Below are 23,286 nucleotides of genomic sequence, written 5' to 3'. Positions count from 1 at the left end.
GTTGACTATTGTAAGATTCCTCCTTCCAGCTTTTGAGGTGTGCAGGTGTAAGAACCTCCCCTTCTAATCTTATAATTATTCCCCTCTCTGAAATAAAAGAAAGATTTTGTTTTACCCTGTTTTGATCTAGAGAGAGAAAATATCTAGAGAGAGATAATCCAAAATTGAGATATCTTTGGATATAAAAATCCTCCTAGTGTCTAAAATGGTTTCCCCTGAAACAGAAATTCAAAAAGAACTTTTCAATGTGCAATTGGAATCAATTGAAAATAGGTAAAAAGGTCCTTAGCCTAAGGGTCTAGATTTTCAGAAATTTTTGGATTATGGTCCAATTAAGGTTCCTATGGACCAATAAGATTAATCCAAATGTAGGTAGGAGATAAATTGTAGAATTAAAAGAAAAACACCCCAGAAATGAATTAATACTCACATAAGATGAAGAGTTGACGAAGGACAAGGTTTATTAGTAACAAACTATGAATATTACTACAAAAATGAGATATTTTAGGTATAATGATTCAATTTTGATACCTTGGTAAGGAGAAGGGGGACTCTTCAAGGAGGCACCTATTTCACATGTGGTGGAGTTTTAAACTCAAAAATATTGTGATTTTTTTATCTCTCCTCTCTCTTGGATCAAACCAAATCAAAAGGGAGCCAAACTAGGTCCAAATCTTGTCCAAATTCAACTAAACTGAACCTGAAAAATTCTAGAAACTAGTTGGACTTGGTTAGAGGCCTCCCTCACCTATAAATAGATCCTTAGCTCTTTGTAAAACAATATGAGAAACATATCATGTGTAAGATTCCTCCCTAGCCTCTCAAGATGTCCAGCATCTTCCCCTATAATCAAATCCCTCTTCAGAAATATAAAAGATCTTGTTTGTACCAGTTTTGGCCTAGAGAGAGAAAATATTCTAGAGAGAGAGTATTCAAATTTTAAATATTTTTGAATGGAAAATTTTCTCATCTTATTAAAATAAGTTTTCCTAAAACAGAAGTTCAAAAATATTTTCAGAAGGTGCATTAGAAATTAAGTATAATCTGTTCAGGAGGCATTATCCTGGGAGTCAAGATTTTTTCAAAATTTTAAATTAAGGTTCCTATGGACCAATAAGATTCATCCAAATGTAGGGAGGAGATAAATGAAGAAATAAAAGGAAAATCCCCCAAAATTAGTAAATACTCACATAAAATGAAGAGTTGACTAAGGACAAGGTTAATAGTTAAAAAAGAGAGATATTTAGAAGTAATGATGCATTTTTGACACCTCGGTATGGGAAAATTCCCCTCATGAAGGAGGCACCTAATTCACATGTGTGGGAGAGTTTTAAACTCCCAAATAATGAGATATTTTTATCTCTCCTCTCTCCTGTTTCAACTAGATCCAAAAAGTGGACTAAACTGACCCAAAAATGGTCAAAAATTGACCAAACTGATCTGGAAAATTCTAGAATCAGTTGGCTTGGTTAGAAGCTCACTTTTTTCTATAAATAGAAGCCTTCTCCTTTGTTGAAACTCAATAGTGTTTTGCACTGTTACCCTGCCTCTCCCAAGTGCAAAAAACTGTAAATTTTACTCATAATTCATTAGTTTTTGACCCTCTTCTAAAAGATTGGTGGCCACTCTTGTTTCAAACAAGAGTAGAACCCTCAAACCATCAAGACAAAGGAAAGCTCTCAAATTATCTATGTAAGTTGGAGATTTTTCTCTTTTCTAATTCTTTTATGGTTTTTTATGATTTTTATCTTCTCTAAAATGAAATGATGTTATGCCTCATTGAAAAAAGGCATTCCCCTCTCTTCTTTAGTAAATCCAACCATTCTTTATCCTAGATGATTGATTATTGGATAAAATCAAGTTTTTCATAATGTTTCTCTTAAATATGTAGAAAATATTTACTCTAGAATGATTTAAATACTCTTGGTGAACTTCTAATTAATTTTTGAAAGTTAAAAATTAAAAAATGGTCAGCCATACAAAGGAAGCTATGGCAAAATTTTTCAAAAATTTAGAAATAAGCATTATCTTTTATTATTCTAAAAGAGTAATCCTTATGGTTTCTGTATTCTAAAAGTGTCATTTTCATGCATAGAAGATGCATTTTGATTATTTGCATAAAAGAAATTTATTTTTATTTTAAAAGTGTTAATTTTATCATTATTGATTTTTAGGCAAGTATGCATAAAAGATTTTTTTTATTATAAAAGTGTTACTTTTATCATTATTGATTTCTATGCATAGAAGTTTTTTTTTAAGTGTTACTTTTATCATTATTGATTTCTATGCATAAAAGATTATTTTTTATTATGCAAGTGTTACTTTTATCATTATTGATTTTCATGCATAAAAGTATGCATAAAAGATTTTTTTTTTAATTATAAAAGTGTTACTTTTATCAAAAATGATTCATACACATAAATGGGTGTATAAAAGATATTTTTTTATTAAAAGTGTGATTTTTATCATAAATGATTTTTATGCATAAAAGATATTTTGTTTATATTAAAAGTGTGATTTTCATCATAAATGATTTTTATGCATAAACATATGCATAAAAAATATTTTTTTATATTAAAAGTGTGATTTTCATCATAAATGATTTTTATGCATAAAAGAAATTCTTTCATATTAAAAGAGTGATTTTCATCGTAAATGATTTTTATGATGATAAAAGTGTGACTTTCATTAGAATTAGATTTTATGCATAAATAGATGCATATAGAATAATTATATTTAAATAAGGGTTCTCTCAATCCTCTGTTTAATTTTCGAAAAAATTGGAAAAATGAATAAGTAGATAATCTGTGAGAAGAAATGTTACCGTTTCATATTCACTAAGATGGTAATGAAAAAATTCAATTAAACTATCGAAGTCAGAGATCGAGATAAATGATTATTTTATTCCTCATAAGAAATTCATGTTTTTAGAAATCTGTAAGCAAATATTCATCAAACGAAATTTAGAAAAAGAGAAATTAAAATAGTACCTTTTGAGAAAGATAGTTTAAGAAGAACCTTTCGAGACCCAAACTTTGATTCAGACTATTGACCAAGACCTAATTCCTTCATCAATTTCAATCAATGACGATGTGCCCAGTTCAGGAAAAATATACTCAAATCCCCCACCGAATCTGAAACTAAGTTAAGACTTTTGATTTTGATCTGAGGATCAAGTTAGCAGAATTCGAGGAATTCTGACCTAGATCTAGAAGTATTGAGATACAAATTTAAGATTATTCATGGTTTTCAAACAAAATCAAAACTGAAAACTTACATAGAAACTCTGTTTTCTTAAAGGATTGTCTTACGCCAGAATGCTGGGGAGGGAGCATTTGGCATATATGTTTATCTAAGGGAAGTTTGGTTGCAACAGCTAGCAGGGAGTGTTTGAGGGATAGCTCACGCAGCAAAAACTTGCCCAGGTCTTGACCAGCCTGGGTATGGTAAAAAATGGTGTGATTCCGGTATGATGGGCGAAGGCCGACAAAGCAGTCCCTGAGTGAAGTACCAGGACACCTAAGGAGGATCCTAGAGGGTTCTGACCAAGCAATGCATGGGCTCACAGTGCTTAGGGCACCCATACATATGTCGCGGAAGATATATATATGTATGTTGACGAAGTGATTATTGTAATTTGTTACTGGATCTCGTTGTTGCTGAGACTAGCTGGTCCCAACGGAGAGTCCAGATTGGTACTGTTTTTGTGAAACAAGGGATTGAATGGAAATTTTGAATTATGAAAATCTGTGATCATATCTGTTTTGTCAAATGATTACTTTTATATTAAAGTTTTAAAGAGGAGTGTGTGCGTATCTCTTTTCTAAAGCTAAAGTTAAGAAAGGCATTTCAATTATGGGTGGGTGAGTACTTGTTTGGTTCCACCGATTCCAGTGGGGGCAGGGTGGTTGGTGGCTAACCCATGGGCTGGATGGAGTTAGGCTGGAATCAGTGGAGTTTTAATAACCAAACTGAAAAATCTTAGGATTACGCTAGGATTCAAGCTATGCGATCATATCTGTTTTCTCAAAGGATTACTTTTATATTAAAGTTTTAAAGAGGAGTGTGTGCGTATCTGTTTTCTAAAGCTAAAGTTAAGAAAGGCATGTCAATTATGGGTGGGTGAGTACTTGTTTGGTTCCACTGATTCCAGTGTGGCAGGATGGTGGCTAACCCATGGGCCGGATGGGGTTAGGCTGGAATCAGTGGAGTTTTAATAATCAAACTGAAAAATCTTAGGATTACGCTAGGATTTGAGTAGCTAGTTAATTCCTTGATAAATTTCTCAACAATTGAGTGGATCAAAAAGTTATGTGGAGGGGACAGAGGGATCTCACACCATGCCAGTATTATACTGAAATAATGATATTTTCTATTATCCTCTAAAAATCCTCTACAAATTGGAGAGATTGGAGTTTCTCTCTCTCTTCAATCTTCCTTGGAGTCTTCATCAACAAACCAATTGATTGGTTAGGGGCCTCTACTTTGATTAAAGAATCAAGCAATCCAGGAGGTAAAGTGTGGTTTATGGTCTTTTTTAAATCTCCAAATGTTTCTCTCTTCTCAACCCCTCTCAAGCTTGAGAAGCATTCAATTGAATGGCTTTTTAATACAATTGAAGTTATTTAATGAATTGTAGTGAACACATAAATTTCCAGTTATGCTTAAATTAAATGTTTTTTTAAAAGCATATCTCTCTCTCCCCCAAAGAATGGTCATTCCTATGACATATTCTATATTCAAATGAAGCTTCTCATGAAGCAATTCTCTAATCTAAAAGTAGTTTCTATGCTTGTCAAGTTAAGGCCAAATAAGTGGCTTTTTAATGCTTTTATGCTATTAAATTCATGGAAAAATCAGGAATCAAGTCCATAATTGGATATTGATCCAATTAATGGTTATTCTATCATATGATATTACTAAACTTTATGTTTTCAAAATTATTGAGAATTATCAGTAATAGCAGTGAAGCTATGGCAAAATTTTTGAAAAATTAACACATAAATAATTTTCATTCATAATATGAAAAGAGTACTTCCTACCATATTCTAGGATTAATCATCCTAGATTAATTGAATGATTCTCATTATAATCATGGAAATTTTGATTTTTATGTTTAGGCATAAATAGTTAATTAGGAAAAAGAGAAATTTCTAGTAATTCATTTTTATGTTAAAAGAGTAATCCCCATGACAATGGAAATCCATGTATTCCAATGAAGTAAGAGAAAAATTGGGATGCTAAAATAATTTATATTTTATTTAAAAATTAAAAAAAGATTTTAGTTAAATTTATCTTTTTGCATAGATAAATTTAAATGATGAAAGAGGAATTCCCAACATATTGGAATTCAAATATTTAAATGAGGAAAGTGTAATTTTTAGCATATTGAAATTAATGGGTATTTTATTTAAATTCAAAGATGAATTTTAGATAAATTTATTTTATCTATGAGAAATATTTAAATGGTAAAAGAAGAATTCCTATGACATTTGGAATTCCATCATTTAGATGGGAAAAGAGAAATTCCTAGCATATTGAAATTAATGGGTATTTTGTTTAAATTCAAAGACGAATTTTAGATAAATTTATTTTATCTATGAGAAATATTCAAATGGTAAAAGAGGAATTCCTATGACATTTGGAATTCCATCATTTAGATGGGAAAAGAGAAATTCCTAGCATATTGAAATCAGAGATAGATGTATTCATGCATGCACACATGGTGCTCCTATATCCCTTGTATATAATATTGTTTTTGGCAACAAAGAAATAAAAAGATTCATTTCCTATTACTTTCTTTTTGTTAAAAATCATGAAGAAAATATATCCATACTAGATAATGATAGAATTGGTTTCCTTAGCATATTATCAAGATTGTTTTGCACACTCTCTACCAAGTCACTTATCTCCCCAAATGCCTAAAGATCATCGTATAGATATTATACCTAGGAGTTAACCTCCTATAATAATCAACCATCATATAGAGTAATTATAGCTTAGTAAGAACAGATCATGACATAAGTAAATGATCTCTTAGAAAAAGGGTTGTTTAAACCCAGTTCTTTGCCATACTATTCTCCTATCTTATTTGTCTACAAAAGGATGGTACTTGGAGAATGTGTGTTGACTATAGAAAATTAAACAAGGTGACCATCAAGAATTGTTTTTGATTCCCAAGATTGGTAGATGCAAAATGCTTTAGTTGAATTGACCTCAAGAGTGGTTATCATCATATCCCGCCAAGGATGTACACAGAATTGCTTTTCAAAAAATTTTTGGATTGAATGCATTTCTCATCATGCGATTTGGTCTCCCGAATACACCTACCATATTTAATAAGATGATGGACCGTATATTCACACCTCGCACGGAAGGTCACTGTGGTGTGTTTTTTACTAACATTCTAATATTTTCAAGACTGAGGAAGAACACATCTACAACCTTAATCCTTATATACCCTTACATTTCCACCCGTAGTATTACATATGGGATTATTATCTCCACATGGCTGCCATTAGAAGAATTCGGAGCTCATTTTGGGGCCTTTTAGGATTTGGAGAAAATGTCTCGCAACAACCAATCAGGAGAAGGCCAACGTAACATAGAAAATCCACAAAAAAAAGAGTGAAAAATAGAAAATAGAACGGTACTTTATGGTGGCAGAAGCGTACGAGATGAATAGGGAGATTTGTTTTTGATTCTCTTCTCCAACATGTCTCTATCATGAGATTTTAGTCCATCTTTGAGCGTAAGAGTCTGTTTAAAACGTCCCGCTCGCGACAATCCAATTTCTTTTCTTCTCAGACTTTTGAGGGACTATTCCATTTTTGATAAGCATCTCTCCTTGCCACCATAGCTTTGTTGTAAATTGCTCTCTTCAACATTTCACCTGTGTTTGTGGATATCTTTTTGTTCTTTCTTTTAAGTCGATCTGCATTACTTAGAATGTTAGATTAATTGAAATCTAACATCATACTATCTTTCTTTTGTGTTGGTTTCTATTAGGGGTGTGTTAGATTCATAGCCTGAGATGGCACCCAGAAACAATGGACGCAGCATTAGAAAATGTTCGGTGGGTTTAGATGGTGAAGACTCTGTTGATGTACGAAACATATCTTTTCCACGAAGGCCTATCACACACATTTCAAGCATAGAGGTTTCCAATATTGTAATAGCAAATGCCAATTGGAAAACGTTTGAAGTGGGAAAAGGAGCTTGGGTACTAATGCAACCCAAGAGGATCAGGAAGAAGAGCAAAAAGCAACAATCAACGAGTACTTTCCTGACATCCTGGAAAGGCAGAGTAAAAGGTTTTAGAGTGAAAGAAGGCAAAAGATGTGTAAAAGAGATTCTGGTGCAGCATGTTTATATGCATCGAGAACTTCAATTGCAAGAATATCCAGCTTATCTTCCACATCATCTTCCACATCATAGACCAAATTGTAAACACATAATATAACTTAAATTATTTTCAAGGCACAATTGTTTCTCTCTTTATAACTAAGATGATCTTTTTGAATGTTTCAGATCTATATCCTTCATCATACGAGGAGTGGCAACTAGTGGAATGCATTTTAGGATTCTTCAATGTCGTACATGGCACGATAGGAGAGCTATAGTACAAAGGTAGATCTGTAAGAGACTTGGCTAAAGCGGGTATTTTTTTCAATGATCACTTCTACTAGCTATTGGACCATGCTCATTATTATGGCATATTGCAAAGGTAAGATTTTTTGGAATGGAATATAATAGAGTGGCCTGTTCCCGATGGAAGTATAATAGAGGCATATAGAGCCAAACTATATGCAGAAGTGCAGCATTCATTGAAACCAAATATAGCAACAACAAGAATAGTCAAAATCAGAGTTTTTACACCTGTCAATGTTTTCATAGATATTTTTCAAAAATATTCAATCCGAGTTTGTAAGACTATGTTTTCTTTTAAAGCAAAAGGCTGTGATGACATTCCAAAATTTTTGGATGATCGTTGGGATAAAATTATGGCCAACACTGTGTATTGTGAGGTTGTCCATGACACAATCAATCTCAAGTACATGTTTGCCTCCCAGAATTTTATTTTCTCATTTGACTATAAACGAAGCCGGATGATAGGTACACAACTTGTACCAATGGAACAAGATGAGAGCTCTTCATATCTAGAAAATGATATTATTGATATAGATGTTGTTGAGAATGGCATTTTAATAGCATCCATCACACTTGGAAGATACTGCACACTCTCTCGATTACGGAATGACATTATAAACGAGACTGAAGGGAGTGTCTGCATGGGATTTTCATTCATTTTAAGCAACAAAAAGGTAAACTAAGTTTCCTAAAGTACTCATTCAAGATTGGCAAAACTGTTTTATCAAAATTTTAATTCAAAAAATGTAGACATCTCATTTTCAAATTGTGATTTCATTTCAGATACTGCAAAGAAGAGAAAGGAAGATACAATGCAGAGATATTGCAAGCAGAACAATTCAGATAGTTCAATCATCTTGAACTCAGGTATAATAGACAATTCATATATACTTTTAGCAGACAGTAAAAGCATTATGGAATTCTTAACATTTTCAAACCAAGAAGTGATCCATTGAGAAGAAGTAATTGCATTTATCTTTGCATTTACTATTGTTGTTCTCAGATGTACAGAGGAGGGTATATCTACAGATGTACAAATAATCCTATATTTGGATTTCTAGCTCAGGCTGAGCCTGGCTTTGGTCCAAAGACCCAGATAAAGGCTCCTTGTCGATATGGGTCTCCCTCGGCTTCTTCTTTTGCTCCTCAGTTACATCCAAAGACTTCATATTTCGTGGGAGAGGTTCATCTTCTATTTTCATCTCCTCGGGCACTTTGGAAGGCTGCTCTTGAACTTTCTGGAACCCATTAATAATGTTATCATTTAGATTGAAAGATTTCAAATCATCTTTCTGCTCAGTAATCACTTCTACATCAATATTGGAAGGGCATATTGGCTGGTTTAGAATTGGAGGAGATGCAGGAATAGGAGAAGCAAGTCCTAGCAACCTCAAAATTGTATTGGCTCTGAAACTATATACATAGTCAGAGCCAAAACTATCTTCTTGCATCTGTAATAAAGAAAATATTATTTTCAGAAACTGACTGCATTTATGTTAAAAAATTTGATGATTGTAAATCTTTGACTTACAAACTCAAGCTGCTTCTCTCCATAGTAGGAGTCCGGCATGTATTTGCTATAAGTAATCTCCATCCACAAGAATATGGGTCTTTCTGTTGTGGTGTCTATAAATAAATTATGAGAATATCAATAAAGATAAACAGTTCTCTATACAGAAGATAAAATAAGATTGGTGTTCTTCCACAAACCTGCAGTGCAATTGGTTCAATCAGGTTGAGTAAATTTGTATTTGGAGGACATAAGTCCAAGGCATCAAAAAGTCTTTTCAAGCCACTACAATATCAAAGGAAATGTGAGAACTATCAAATTTCTTTGATATTAGCATCCTCCATACTCCAAAGTTTCATGAGAATACATTAAGGACGACTTACAGGCCTAGCTCCTGGTGGGTACCCTGAAGCTGGTGGGTACCCTGAAGAGAGTTAAATGTATAACATCTCTTTTGTTCAAGGTCAATGGAAACAAAACTCCAATGAGAGCTACAAAAAGAAGAATAATATAAGGACCAGAAAGATAAAGAAACCAAAAAATCAAAGTACTGTGAAATCTAAAATCTATGTGTACTTACTTGGAGTGGTATGGTAGGAAGATGGCATCAACTACTTCAAAATTGCAGTAATTGAACCATTTTGCAATGTTTGCACTACTCTCTGTGTGATCTATGAGCTTGAAAGAGATTCCTAGATCAGTGATGAAGATCCTGTGCATAATCCAAGGATGCAATTTGCTCTTGAACATGCTGCACAAGGCAGACTCAGTTTGAGATTGAAAAGGATTGATACTTTTGTAGAAAAATTAATCTTAGAAAACACGTACTAAAGAGTAGGCAGGATGAGAGTATCTGTTCGGTACGACTTCCTCTGGGAAAGAGCTTTTATACAATCTCTAGTGAGCCTGAACTCCTGTAGGGTGAAAAGGCTTGTCCTACACCACCTGAATCCGACACCCCAAGAGTCACATACTTGCCTAACAAGTCTCTGGAAAGGAGCCATGGGCATTGTGAAGCCTACAGCCTTTTGTGCCTTCCTAATCTCCCTGAGGACATTTTCTCCCTGATTGATTCTCTTCTTCTGGCATATTTGGAGCATGTGCATGGGCTTGCTCTTCTTGGAGGACTTTGACCTCTAGCCACTACCAGGTTAGGCCCACCACTTCCCTTTCTCCTTGCAGTTTCCTTGTTCTTGCCCATCAGAACTGAAAGAGTAATAAGCAAAATATTTAATTAACTTTAAAGATGAAAACACAAGGTAAGCTTCCACTCAAGACAGCATGTCAAATGATGAAGAGTTTTGCCAGAAAACGCGATTTTAGAACATTTGATGGAAAATAGGTTCATATCGCGTTTTCCCACTAATTTGTACTATCTCTTTACAAATTATTCCATTTTATTTCATGCTGATGTATTATGAAAGAACGGAATAGCATGAGACAAATATTTAAAAAGCGATTTTCAAGGTTCTCGAAGAATAGACCCATGGAAATCGCGTTTCCCGACAAAAATAGAAAAAACAACGATATCTATATGCACTTCATTTTCTGAAAGAATTTTTTAAGGATTGTCTATTCATCGAATATATTTAAGGAATAAAATAACAGGGTTTCAGTTTTGCAGGAGATTACCCTCTCAGAATGCTCTGTACTTGACCTCGATTGAGATGGGGATATGATGATGGTATCTTTCAGTCGGAGAAGGAGATGCTGAATGCTATCCTTCATTCGGAGACGTTGTGAGGTGAAAAAAAGAAAAAAGAACACTGCCTCTATAGCCCTTCACCTCCCAAACTTGGAAAATAACAACACAAACGGGGGCACCACTAGCCACCGACTAGAACTCTTCTCACAATTCACCACACCACCCACACCAGAAAGACAGCACAAAACAGGGGCACCATAGACCAAGAAAAACACCCAACAATTATATTCCAGTCAACAACACTTCATACAAGCTTGAAAAAAAGAAAAAAGAACACTGCCTCTATAGCCCTTCACCTCCCAAACTTGGAAAATAACAACACAAACGGGGGCACCACCAGCCACCGGCTGGAACACTTCTCACAATTCACCACACCACCCACACCAGAAAGACAGCACAAAATAGGGGCACCATAGACCAAGAAAAACACCCACCAGCAATTATATTCTAGTCAACAACACTTCATACAAGCTTCTCCTGACACAGAAGCCTTACTCACTGTAAGATTCCTCCCCCAACCCCTTTTTGATGTCTAGTATCTTCCCCTGTAATCAACCCTCTTCAGAAATATAAAGACCCTGTTGCTAACTATTTTAGCCTAGAGAGAGAAAATATTCTAGAGAGAGAATATTCAGATTTTGAATATTTTTGGATAGAAAAATATCTCTTATAATTCAGATGAGTTCCCCTGAAACAGAAATTCAAAAAGAATTTTCCAATGTGCAATTGGAATTAATTGGAAATAGGTATAAAGAACCTTAGTCTAAGGGTCTAGATTTTCAGAAATCTTTAGACTATGGTCCAATTAAGGTTCCTATGGGCCAATAGCATCAATCCATGTGTAGGGAAGAGATAAATCCAAATTTGTAAAAAGAAGATACCCAAAAATGAGTAAATGCTCACATAAGGTGAAGAGTTGAAAATGTACAAGGTTTATTAATAAAAAACTATGAGCAATATTAAAAATATGAGATATTTTGGGTATCCAAAAATGAGTAAATGCTCACATAAGATGAAGAGTTGAAAATGTACAAGGTTTATTAGTAAAAAACTATGAGCAATATTAAAATGATGCCATTATGACACATATGTAAGGAAGGGGAATTCTTTAAAGGAGGTGCATATTTCACATAAGATGAAGAGTTGAAAATGTACAAGGTTTATTAGTAAAAAACTATGAGCAATATTAAAATGATGCCATTATGACACATATGTAAGGAAGGGGAATTCTTTAAAGGAGGTGCATATTTCACATAAGATGAAGAGTTGAAAATGTACAAGGTTTATTAGTAAAAAAACTATGAGCAATATTAAAATGATTCCATTATGACACATATGTAAGGAAGGGGAATTCTTTAAAGGAGGTGCATATTTCACATGCTTGAATGAGTTTTAAACTCATAAAAATTGAGATATTTCATCTCTCCTCTCTCCTCATTCAAGTCTAGTTCCAAAAAGTTAGCTTAACTGACCTAAAAATGGTCAAATATTGACCAAACTGATTTAGAAAATTCTAGAATCAGTTTGTTTGGTTAGGAGCTCAATTTTTTCTATAAATAGAAGCCTCCCCCTTGTTGAAAAATAGATAGTGTTTATGCATCGTTACTCTACTCCACCTAAGCCAAGAACTGTGAATTCATTTAATAATTCACTAGTTTTTGGAGCTTCCCTCTTTCTTCAATCCCCATTAGTGACTCCATCAACATACTTAACCAATTGATTGGTTGGGGGCCTCTACCGTGAACAAAGAATCAAGAAATTTATAAGGTAATTAGTGAATATTCCTCTTTTCTATAATTTCTCAATGTTTCTCTCTTCTCAACCCCTCTCAAGCTTGAGAAGTTTAATTGGTATGGTTTTTTTTTTAAATGCTATTGAAGTTTGAATAGTAGTGAAGAGTTACATAATTTAATAAATGCTATTGAAGTTAATTTTCATTTATGTTTAAATTCTAATGATTCTTATGTAAATTCTCTCTCTCACTCAAGAAATGGTCATACTCATGACCCATTCTAAATCCAAATCAAGCTTTTCATAAAGCTTTTCCTTAACCCAAGATAAAGCTATGCTTGAGGCCAAATTAATGGCTTTTTCTTATGCTTTTAGTTTATGTATATTGATGATTCAATCCATTATGGATTGAGGATCCAATTAGAGAATCATTTTAATTATTTCCTTAATGATAAGCTTTATCCCTTAGAAAATTGAGATTTATCAGTCATAGCAGCGGAGCTATGGCAAAATTTTTATAAAAATTATGCATAAAAAATTTTCATTCAAAGCATAAAAAGAGGACTTCCTACCATATTCTAGGAATCATCATCCTAGATTAATTGAAAGAATTTCATTATAATCATGGAGAAATTGAATTTTAATATTATGCATAAAGGATAAATTTTTATATCAAAAGTGTTATTTTTACCATTTTTATTTTCATGCATAGAAGTATGCATAATGGATAAATTTTTATATCAAAAGTGTTACTTTTATCATTTTTACTTTCATGCATAGAAGTATGCATAAAGGATAAATTTTTATATCAAAAGTGTTATTTTTACCATTTTTATTTTCATGCATAGAAGTATGCATAATGGATAAATTTTTATATCAAAAGTGTTACTTTTATCATTTTTATTTCATACATAAAAGTATGCATAAAAGAAAATTTTTATATCAAAAGTGTTACTTTTATCATTTTTAATTTTCATGCATAGAAGTATGCATAAAGGAAAATTTTTATATCAAAAGTGTTACTTTTATCATTTTTAATTTTCATGCATAGAAGTATGCATAAAGGAAAAGTTTTTATATCAAAAGTGTTACTTTTATCATATTGGATTTCATGCATATAGGTATGCATAAAAGATATTCTTTTTATACTAAAAGTATGATTTTCCTCATAAATGGATTTTATGCTTAACTTAGATGCATAAGAGAAATTCTTTTATTCTAAAAGTATAATTCCCTACCAAATTGAAATCATGCATAAGAAGATGCATAAAAGATTGATTTTAATTTCGAAAGTGTTAGTCTCCTTAAATGGAATTTATGTATAAATAAATGTGTAGAGAAATCTTATATCAAATAAAAGAATTCTCTTTTTTTTTTAAAAAAAAGAAGAAGATATGAAATGTGATAAGATGTGATAAGAGGTGTATGAGATGTGATAAGAATTGATAAGATGTGTATGGAAAGTGATAGGATGTGATAAGAGGTGTGATAAGAGGTGATAAGATGCTTATGAAATGAGTTAGGATGTGATAAGATGAATTAAGATGTGTATGGGGGGATGAGGTAAGAAGTGTATGTGATAGGATAAGATGTATATGGGTTGTGATAGGGCGAGAATGGATGTGATGTAAAAGATTAGATGTGAAAGTATATGGGGTTATATAAATGGGAATGTGAAAATGGATGTATGTATGTGGATGTGTGGATATGGAGATGGGAGTGTGGATGTATGAACATGAAAATGGATATATGCATGAAGATGTATATGCATAGATGTAAATGTGGATGTAGATGTGGATGTATAGATGTGAATGGATGTGGATGTATAGATGTGAATGGAAATGTGGATGTGGATGTATGTGAATGTGGATGTGGATGTGGATGTATAGATGTGAATGGAAATGTGGATGTGGATGTATGTGAATGTGGATGTAGATGTGGATGTATAGATGTGAATATGGAATGTGGATGTGGATGTATGTATGTATGTGGATGTAAATGTGGATGTATAGGAATGGGGATGTGGATGTATGTGAATGTGAATGTAGATGTGGATGTATGTGAATGTGGATGTATGTGAATGTGAATGTAGATGTGAATGTGGAATGTGGATGTATAGATGTGGATGTATGGGAATGTGGATGTGGATGTATAGATGTGAATGGAAATGTGGATGTGGATGTATGTGAATGTGGATGTGGATGTGGATGTATAGATGTGAATGGAAATGTGGATGTGGATGTATGTGAATGTGGATGTAGATGTGGATGTATAGATGTGAATATGGAATGTGGATGTGGATGTATGTATGTATGTGGATGTAAATGTGGATGTATAGGAATGGGGATGTGGATGTATGTGAATGTGAATGTAGATGTGGATGTATGTGAATGTGGATGTATGTGAATGTGAATGTAGATGTGAATGTGGAATGTGGATGTATAGATGTGGATGTATGGGAATGTGGATGTGGATGTATGTGAATGTGAATGTAGATGTGGATGTATAGATGTGAATGTGGAATGTGGATGTGGATGTAGATGTGGATATATGGATGTGTATGTATGAATGTGGATATGGGATGTGGATGTATAAATGAGGATGTGAAAATGGAGATAAGCATGTAGATGTGGATGTATGGATGTGAATGTGGATGTGGATGTGGATGTATGGATGTGGATATGGATGTGAATATATGATATGTGATGTGAAGGAATCTGAAGTGAAGAGATGGAAAAGGAGGTGATTGGATGAGTACACATATACATGGAATGTGGAATAAGTAATGTTGGATTAATGAGGGATAATGTGGAAAAATGAGAGTTAATATAGAAACTGTATTTGTAAACTGTTTGTAAATGCTGTTTGTAAATGGCTGTTTTATGTCAAGAATGCTGGGGAAGCATTTTGACCGTCTTGTGATTAAGGTCGTGGAGACCTAACTGATAAAGTTGCAACTGCTGACGGAGAGTCAATGGAGGACGTCTCGCGTAGCAAGGTCGACCGAGGTCTTGACCAGCCTCGGTTCGATTAAAATGGTGAGCTTCCGGTACGGTGGATGAGGGACCAAGGAAGCGGCCTATGAGTGAAGCGCTAGGTCACCTGCGAAGGATCCTAGAGGGTGCTGACCATACGGTGCTCGGGCTCTGGGTCGCCCAGGATACCCACGCGTGCGTCGAGGAAGATATTGGAACAAGGAGTAAGAGTTGTTTTGTGAAACCGGGCATGGATCTGGTTGACTGACCTTGCTGGTCCTCAACGGATGAGTCCATGGCTCTTTTATATGGATCTGTTGGTTGATCTTGCTGATCTTCAACGAGAGTCCATCTTGATAAGTGATTATATTGCCGAGTATTATGGGCTAGGAACTATGGAAACGGCCTCTGTGTGGACAGGTGGTGAGCGTTCTAGTTGCCAATGATGCCATAGATACTCTGATGAAGGAATGATGGGAAATTATGAATCAACTGGATAAATTGGGAGATTGTGATCAGTGGTACTATGGTTTCATTAAAGGATTGTTTTAAAGTTAGCTGATGCTAAGAAAAAGGCAATTTTCATATTGGGTGTGTAAGTGGTGTGGCTAGTTTTATGTTTGCATGAAATTCCGGCTAGGGGACCTTGGAACTCTTTTCCTTGGTACCCGGGACAAAACCTAACCAAATTCCAAATTGGATCCCATCACTACAGTGGTTGGGCGGTTGGCTAACCCATGGGATCGGATGGGGTTAGGCTGGACTGATGGATCCATAAATCGAGACTCAACTTTGTTTTTACGATAGATAAAGTAAATCCCGGATAGAAATTGTTCTATGGATAGGAATCAACGGCTGTGCCTCTTGATGGGGAAAAAAACGTTGATCCCAATGATCCAAGTGCAAGTTTCTACCTTGATTTGACCAAGTACCGTTAAAGGTGCAGTCAGATCAGTTGATCCGTAATGATCTTGACTACGTTAGAGTAAAGAGTTATCCTGGTGGAATCGCCCATGCTTTCCGAGTAAAGGAAGTTTTTCCAGTTTCGGTTTTGGACAAACCGACGGATTAGTCTCTTGTCCGGATATCCGTGGGCGAGGCCCCGAGTGTGAGACCCCTACCACGCATGATGTGCTACTTCCGCTGCCAGTATCTTGAATCCGTTGCTCGGTGGGAACAGTGGGATCTCACAGTTGGTATCAGAGCCGCTTTTGAAAGCTAATAAAGATAATTAAATTCTTATCTGAAATTGGTAATAAGAATTCAGAAACAACATTTTCATAATGTATTTTCATCCCGTAAGCTTCTTTAATGAAGAAATTTTAATCAAAGAAATTGTTTTTATAGATGGAAGTTCCACATTTATCTGGTATTCCCGACCTCACACAGTCTCAAGATATGATTGCATTTGCCTTCGAGCATCTCATCTCTTCCGCTTCAACTCAAACAAGCCGAGTAAGACTTGCACGCCATTTCAAGGATTTATATTTTCCTACCCCAGTGGAGAGAATACAACATAAGTGGGTTGCAGGGCAATATGTCCACGCTCATTGCAACCGCCGTACAATGCTGTGGCAGAATCTCTCATTGACTATGATCCTGTTAAAGCTGAAAATGGTGCGTGGTGTCATTCTATATCATTCGACACCTCGAAATTTCAGACTTTCATGTCAAATTTATAGACTCCTTAGTCGATTTATCCCTAAGGAGAAAATAATAATTTCCTTCGCAGTTAGAGAACTTATGTAACAGGGCATGACTATGGCCCAGTACCGTCGTCTTATACGTCTCTCGAAGAGATTTTGAATTTTGGAGCCGAACCACTCTATGTAATTATTGCAACTTGTATATAAATATACAAATGTTTTTTTTTCGGACGATCGGATAAAGAAAAATCTATTTATCAGACTTAAGTCATAGATCTCCAATAAGATCAACTGAGGAGCAAATTATGTCAAAAGTTTATCAAGACGCACAAAAAGGTTGTAATTGTTTGATATAATTCATACAAATTGTTAATTCAAATTGGAATTCGTAAATTAGTAATTGGGTCTTCAATTGGAAGTACCGCAATTGTATGGAACCCTGACTTGCTTGAGACCTAGACATGATGGTATTTACCTTATAATTCCAAGGGCCGTGACTATCCGTATATACCGAGAGTATAACTGCAGCTCTTTACTGACAGTATATACGAGTAAATCTAAGACTTGAAATTATAAGCGTTAATGCTATCTAGATGATGATTTCGAATGTGGTTGATATGATTTTTAATTCTGTTTGAGAATTGATGAATTGAATTGGATTCTGATTGAAAAATGACGATTTCCAAAATTTAGTTGAAATGTAATAAGCTGAGCGAAACCACAATGAGGATGAATGGGACGAGTCCCAGTGATGATATTCATAACTGGAATGATGATAATGATTTCAGCAAATCACTATGAGATTAGTGGATTGTGCTGTCAGATTGCTACTGTTAACACTTGAGACGGTAGATTAAGTTAAGGGATGACAAATTGAGAACTTGCTTAACAAAAATTCCTGTGGAGGAATGTTCAGAAGGAAAATTTTCAGACTAATGGACCATTATCGTGTTAAAGATATAAATGATATGATCTGAATGAATTGTTATTTAATGATGAGTTCTATATAAGGGATAATTATCCCCGTATTCTGTTGGGTTGACCAGAATATAAGGAACCCCAGAATAAATTGGATCTTAAGAAAAAGAGTTGTCCTCTACCTTGCGAGATGAGGACATCTCGCACTTTTCAAGTGGGGTAGAATGTAAGATTCTCCCCTGCCTTCGAGGTATACAGGAGTAAGAATCTCCCTTTTTGATCTTAGTCCCTCTCTAAAATAAAAGAAAGATTCTGTTAAAAAAAAAAAAAAAGGAAGACCCTTTCTCTAGAATGCTTCTCAAGAGTCACGCTGTTTTAAGGATTCAGAACAATGAGTTCAGAAGTGAAAATCGGTGTTTTGGATACCAAGGTTTTGGTTTTCATTCGAGTACGACCCAAAAGAAGTTCTTTATCTCTTGGGGAGTATAAGAACTTATCCCCCAGATATTGTGAGCCTTATATCTGAATTCAATGAAAGTAGGTGACTTAGCCTACAAGCTTCTTTTACCTCCTCATCTCAAAGTTCTTAATGTATTTCATAGAAATATGTGCCAAACCCAAATCAAGGAAAGACGATAAAACTTCAGTGACAAGATACCGTTGGCTTCTAGGTTACGCTAACTCCTTCCTTTATATAAGTCGTAACTTTTACCTGTCGCTCACAGCAGTAATCTTACTTCCATCGATCTCCTCTCTTTCTTAATCTCCTTCATGGCTTGGCAACAAGAACTAGTTTTATCCATAATGATTCCTCACCTTCAAGACGCAAGTGAGTCTGTGAAGAAGGATTTTATAGAACAGTATGAGCGCTCACTTTTTCCTCACCTAGGAACTTCTGTAGCGCAGACCAAATGGCGGACCTATCAAGACATAACTAGGGTAACACCCTGGGGTCAGCAGCACTTTCGTAACAATGTCCGCTTGGCCATGGTTATCGAAGCTTTGGGTTGGGGTCCCCGATACTACTGCGTCATGAGATCAAGGCATCCTGGGTTTTCTGAGCGGGTCTTCTTACTGGCGTGTTTTCTTCCTCATGAGAAGATATGCCTTTACCCCGTTTTTGGCTTGCCTCTCAGAGGTCCTTTTGTTAGAACACCTCATACCACTGAGATAGGCGCAGCAATAACCCACAGAATCATTCCCATAGATGAGTTACCTTATATTTGTGCAGCTTGTGAGGACTGCTTTTGTGACCATATGATGGACGGGCTTATGGAAGTGTAAAGAGTTCCTCTATCTTTACTGTATAAGTTTCGAGAATGAATAAAGTTTAAATCTTGTTCGTATTTTGAATCTTGCTCTCTTTAAGACTTATCTTGGTGGTTAATCTTGATTAAAATTTTTCTCTAAGTCTCATATTCGTGAATCTTGCGAAATTATCACAAGTTGCGAGATGAGGACATCTCGCGTTTTTTAAGTGGGGTAGAATGTAAGATTCCTCCCCCAACCCCTTTTTGATGTCTAGTATCTTCCCCTGTAATCAACCCTCTTCAGAAATATAAAGACCCTGTTGCTAACTATTTTAGCCTAGAGAGAGAAAATATTCTAGAGAGAGAATATTCAGATTTTGAATATTTTTGGATAGAAAAATATCTCTTATAATTCAGATGAGTTCCCCTGAAACAGAAATTCAAAAAGAATTTTCCAATGTGCAATTGGAATTAATTGGAAATAGGTATAAAGAACCTTAGTCTAAGGGTCTAGATTTTCAGAAATCTTTAGACTATGGTCCAATTAAGGTTCCTATGGGCCAATAGCATCAATCCATGTGTAGGGAAGAGATAAATCCAAATTTGTAAAAAGAAGATACCCAAAAATGAGTAAATGCTCACATAAGGTGAAGAGTTGAAAATGTACAAGGTTTATTAATAAAAAACTATGAGCAATATTAAAAATATGAGATATTTTGGGTATCCAAAAATGAGTAAATGCTCACATAAGATGAAGAGTTGAAAATGTACAAGGTTTATTAGTAAAAAACTATGAGCAATATTAAAATGATGCCATTATGACACATATGTAAGGAAGGGGAATTCTTTAAAGGAGGTGCATATTTCACATAAGATGAAGAGTTGAAAATGTACAAGGTTTATTAGTAAAAAACTATGAGCAATATTAAAATGATGCCATTATGACACATATGTAAGGAAGGGGAATTCTTTAAAGGAGGTGCATATTTCACATAAGATGAAGAGTTGAAAATGTACAAGGTTTATTAGTAAAAAAACTATGAGCAATATTAAAATGATTCCATTATGACACATATGTAAGGAAGGGGAATTCTTTAAAGGAGGTGCATATTTCACATGCTTGAATGAGTTTTAAACTCATAAAAATTGAGATATTTCATCTCTCCTCTCTCCTCATTCAAGTCTAGTTCCAAAAAGTTAGCTTAACTGACCTAAAAATGGTCAAATATTGACCAAACTGATTTAGAAAATTCTAGAATCAGTTTGTTTGGTTAGGAGCTCAATTTTTTCTATAAATAGAAGCCTCCCCCTTGTTGAAAAATAGATAGTGTTTATGCATCGTTACTCTACTCCACCTAAGCCAAGAACTGTGAATTCATTTAATAATTCACTAGTTTTTGGAGCTTCCCTCTTTCTTCAATCCCCATTAGTGACTCCATCAACATACTTAACCAATTGATTGGTTGGGGGCCTCTACCGTGAACAAAGAATCAAGAAATTTATAAGGTAATTAGTGAATATTCCTCTTTTCTATAATTTCTCAATGTTTCTCTCTTCTCAACCCCTCTCAAGCTTGAGAAGTTTAATTGGTATGGTTTTTTTTTTAAATGCTATTGAAGTTTGAATAGTAGTGAAGAGTTACATAATTTAATAAATGCTATTGAAGTTAATTTTCATTTATGTTTAAATTCTAATGATTCTTATGTAAATTCTCTCTCTCACTCAAGAAATGGTCATACTCATGACCCATTCTAAATCCAAATCAAGCTTTTCATAAAGCTTTTCCTTAACCCAAGATAAAGCTATGCTTGAGGCCAAATTAATGGCTTTTTCTTATGCTTTTAGTTTATGTATATTGATGATTCAATCCATTATGGATTGAGGATCCAATTAGAGAATCATTTTAATTATTTCCTTAATGATAAGCTTTATCCCTTAGAAAATTGAGATTTATCAGTCATAGCAGCGGAGCTATGGCAAAATTTTTATAAAAATTATGCATAAAAAATTTTCATTCAAAGCATAAAAAGAGGACTTCCTACCATATTCTAGGAATCATCATCCTAGATTAATTGAAAGAATTTCATTATAATCATGGAGAAATTGAATTTTAATATTATGCATAAAGGATAAATTTTTATATCAAAAGTGTTATTTTTACCATTTTTATTTTCATGCATAGAAGTATGCATAATGGATAAATTTTTATATCAAAAGTGTTACTTTTATCATTTTTACTTTCATGCATAGAAGTATGCATAAAGGATAAATTTTTATATCAAAAGTGTTATTTTTACCATTTTTATTTTCATGCATAGAAGTATGCATAATGGATAAATTTTTATATCAAAAGTGTTACTTTTATCATTTTTATTTCATACATAAAAGTATGCATAAAAGAAAATTTTTATATCAAAAGTGTTACTTTTATCATTTTTAATTTTCATGCATAGAAGTATGCATAAAGGAAAATTTTTATATCAAAAGTGTTACTTTTATCATTTTTAATTTTCATGCATAGAAGTATGCATAAAGGAAAAGTTTTTATATCAAAAGTGTTACTTTTATCATATTGGATTTCATGCATATAGGTATGCATAAAAGATATTCTTTTTATACTAAAAGTATGATTTTCCTCATAAATGGATTTTATGCTTAACTTAGATGCATAAGAGAAATTCTTTTATTCTAAAAGTATAATTCCCTACCAAATTGAAATCATGCATAAGAAGATGCATAAAAGATTGATTTTAATTTCGAAAGTGTTAGTCTCCTTAAATGGAATTTATGTATAAATAAATGTGTAGAGAAATCTTATATCAAATAAAAGAATTCTCTTTTTTTTTTTTAAAAAAGAAGAAGATATGAAATGTGATAAGATGTGATAAGAGGTGTATGAGATGTGATAAGAATTGATAAGATGTGTATGGAAAGTGATAGGATGTGATAAGAGGTGTGATAAGAGGTGATAAGATGCTTATGAAATGAGTTAGGATGTGATAAGATGAATTAAGATGTGTATGGGGGGATGAGGTAAGAAGTGTATGTGATAGGATAAGATGTATATGGGTTGTGATAGGGCGAGAATGGATGTGATGTAAAAGATTAGATGTGAAAGTATATGGGGTTATATAAATGGGAATGTGAAAATGGATGTATGTATGTGGATGTGTGGATATGGAGATGGGAGTGTGGATGTATGAACATGAAAATGGATATATGCATGAAGATGTATATGCATAGATGTAAATGTGGATGTAGATGTGGATGTATAGATGTGAATGGATGTGGATGTATAGATGTGAATGGAAATGTGGATGTGGATGTATGTGAATGTGGATGTGGATGTGGATGTATAGATGTGAATGGAAATGTGGATGTGGATGTATGTGAATGTGGATGTAGATGTGGATGTATAGATGTGAATATGGAATGTGGATGTGGATGTATGTATGTATGTGGATGTAAATGTGGATGTATAGGAATGGGGATGTGGATGTATGTGAATGTGAATGTAGATGTGGATGTATGTGAATGTGGATGTATGTGAATGTGAATGTAGATGTGAATGTGGAATGTGGATGTATAGATGTGGATGTATGGGAATGTGGATGTGGATGTATAGATGTGAATGGAAATGTGGATGTGGATGTATGTGAATGTGGATGTGGATGTGGATGTATAGATGTGAATGGAAATGTGGATGTGGATGTATGTGAATGTGGATGTAGATGTGGATGTATAGATGTGAATATGGAATGTGGATGTGGATGTATGTATGTATGTGGATGTAAATGTGGATGTATAGGAATGGGGATGTGGATGTATGTGAATGTGAATGTAGATGTGGATGTATGTGAATGTGGATGTATGTGAATGTGAATGTAGATGTGAATGTGGA

Source organism: Cibotium barometz, chromosome 8 (genome assembly GCF_041138505.1).
Source record: "Cibotium barometz isolate CiBa-2024 chromosome 8, ASM4113850v1, whole genome shotgun sequence".
In the NCBI taxonomy this organism is placed as follows: Eukaryota; Viridiplantae; Streptophyta; class Polypodiopsida; order Cyatheales; family Cibotiaceae; genus Cibotium; species Cibotium barometz.
This window is presented reverse-complemented; position numbering follows the sequence as displayed.